This window comes from Oryx dammah, unplaced genomic scaffold (assembly GCF_014754425.2).
Source record: "Oryx dammah isolate SB20612 unplaced genomic scaffold, SCBI_Odam_1.1 HiC_scaffold_5, whole genome shotgun sequence".
NCBI lineage: Eukaryota > Metazoa > Chordata > Mammalia > Artiodactyla > Bovidae > Oryx > Oryx dammah.
The window spans coordinates 25,740,785-25,742,866 of NW_024070189.1; the positions used below are offsets into that span (position 1 = coordinate 25,740,785).

Below are 2,082 nucleotides of genomic sequence, written 5' to 3' on the forward strand. Positions count from 1 at the left end.
ATGTTGTTAACATGATCAATATAGATCTTAAGGTTGGAAAAAAAGGAACACAATCCCCAATAGCAGCACAAATCTCACCTCCTTCAGAAGCAAATGAATATCAGAATTAGCAAAGAGATCTTAACAGAATTAATCTGTCAATTATATTAAGGGAAAGAGGAAACATTTTAAGAGGGATGGTCCCAGGAAGATTACAGCTGTGAAAGGTAATGAGGTGCCTTAAATTTTTCACTTGAAAATTCTGTAAAGACTCATTAATGGTCCATTCAATTATGTGGAAGATTTGATCTTCTCTGGAAGCGACTTCTGATAGCAGTTATGGAATGCTAGTTGTGACTTGCATTTGGAGGGTGTGCTGCCTTCAAAACTTGATCTAGATTGTCTAGTAGGCCTTGTTTATTCTCTAAGTCTATAGAGAGTAGAATCAGTGTGTCACTTATTCCAAGGACTTCACTCAGCCACTGATGCATGGGTCATGAATGCTAAAAGCTCAGCAAGACTTTCCTATTCCCCCTGAGCTCTCAGACAGAGTAAAAAAATTAAAGTTTTTGAGGAAAGTATCAGTATGTTGAAGGAACCCTTGATATAAAAGGTGATCATCTCCAGGTGACCTGTGAATCGATGCTTTCCCGACTCATGCTGAGGATGAGAGGGCAGCCCAGGATAAATAACCTTTTCTACCAAAGGATCTGACTCCAGAAATTGAGCAACTGCCATTCCATTTTCAAAATGCTTCTCCATACGGACTTATAGAGTCTTCAGGCCTTTATTGTGGGGGTAACAGTCAACAGGAGATGGAACTGCTTCAAGAGAACTTTGTAAGAAACAGAGGATTAAGTGACACTAGGCCCATTGTAACATCTGGTCATTCATGTCTTTTGTTGCTGAATACATGCTCTCAGTGCTAAAGGCCACTGGAAATATGTTGACATAAATGTGTTACCAATGACCAAAATAATGTCTCCAAGTTTAAGAACACCATGTGCACAGGTTTCATTGTCAATCATCTTCAGGCCAGGATGTGTGGGGGTTTCAATCTAAACAATCTTGGTTTCTTGCATAATAGCTGCCTCTAACAGTTTGGTTTTGGAACAATCAACAAAGAAACCTTTAATCCAAATTCAGCCGTCACCTGCCTGAAGTACCCTATTTGTATCTCCATACAGATCATCTTCACAAACAATTTGGCCCCCTGCTTTTAACAGATTGTTAATAGTCACAGAGGCTACTTAGTCCCCTCCAGGGCTGCCACAGCTTTTTCAAGCAATTCCTGGTGGGATTCCAGACTGGCTATACTCAAAACCCTAGTGTCACCTAGGAGCCCCTTGCTTGAATGTGGTAGACAGCGAGATAGGAGGCACTGGACCCTGGGAGGTCCAAGTTCCTGTTCCGCATCGATGGCTGCATAGGGAAATGTTGGAGCCTAGGCAGGAAACCGTCTGGAGAGATGTCTTTTTACTGCATGCTGAACTACAAAAGAGAGAGAGAGAGAGTTAAACAGTGAGGAAGATAAAAGTATGAAATTGGCGCACTGGGACTTGAAAAGGACAGAAGAATTAGGTGAAGGAGAGGTAACAGCACACCTGGGAACCAGCACTTAGCACATGAAAACTGGACTCTGTGACCTTTTACTGCTCTTGGTTTTTGAGATGAGTCATAAAGTGGTCTTCTCTAACAATTTTGCAGAAGCGCCCTGAATGATGTCTTGAGATAGGGTTCTCAACTAGGCACATATTATAATAATCTAAATGAAAAGTGTTGATGGCTAGGACGAGGGTAGCAGCTATGGAAGAGTGAGAAATGGACATATCTTGTATAATTTTCAGAGAATTGATATGCCAATATATATTGATCAGTTGGATGTGAATTATGTGAGAGAGAGAGAGAGACAGTGATGACTTCAAAGTCTGTGACCTAGGTGATGGGAAGGATATAGTTACCATTCATTGCTTTGGCTAATATTCTGGGAGAAGATTGTTATAGGAAAGAATTCAAGATTCTAAAATAATCTCTAAAATATCTCTTAAATGTCCAAGTAGAGATGTATATGAGACAATGTATGGTATGTGTCTTGAATTCAGA

At 40.4% G+C, this 2,082-nt stretch overlaps 1 pseudogene; it reads right to left on the minus strand.

The window, feature by feature from the left end:
- Positions 1-326: 326 nt before the first annotated feature.
- LOC120863297 lies at positions 327-1,464 on the minus strand (annotated as a pseudogene).
- Positions 1,465-2,082: the final 618 nt, after the last annotated feature.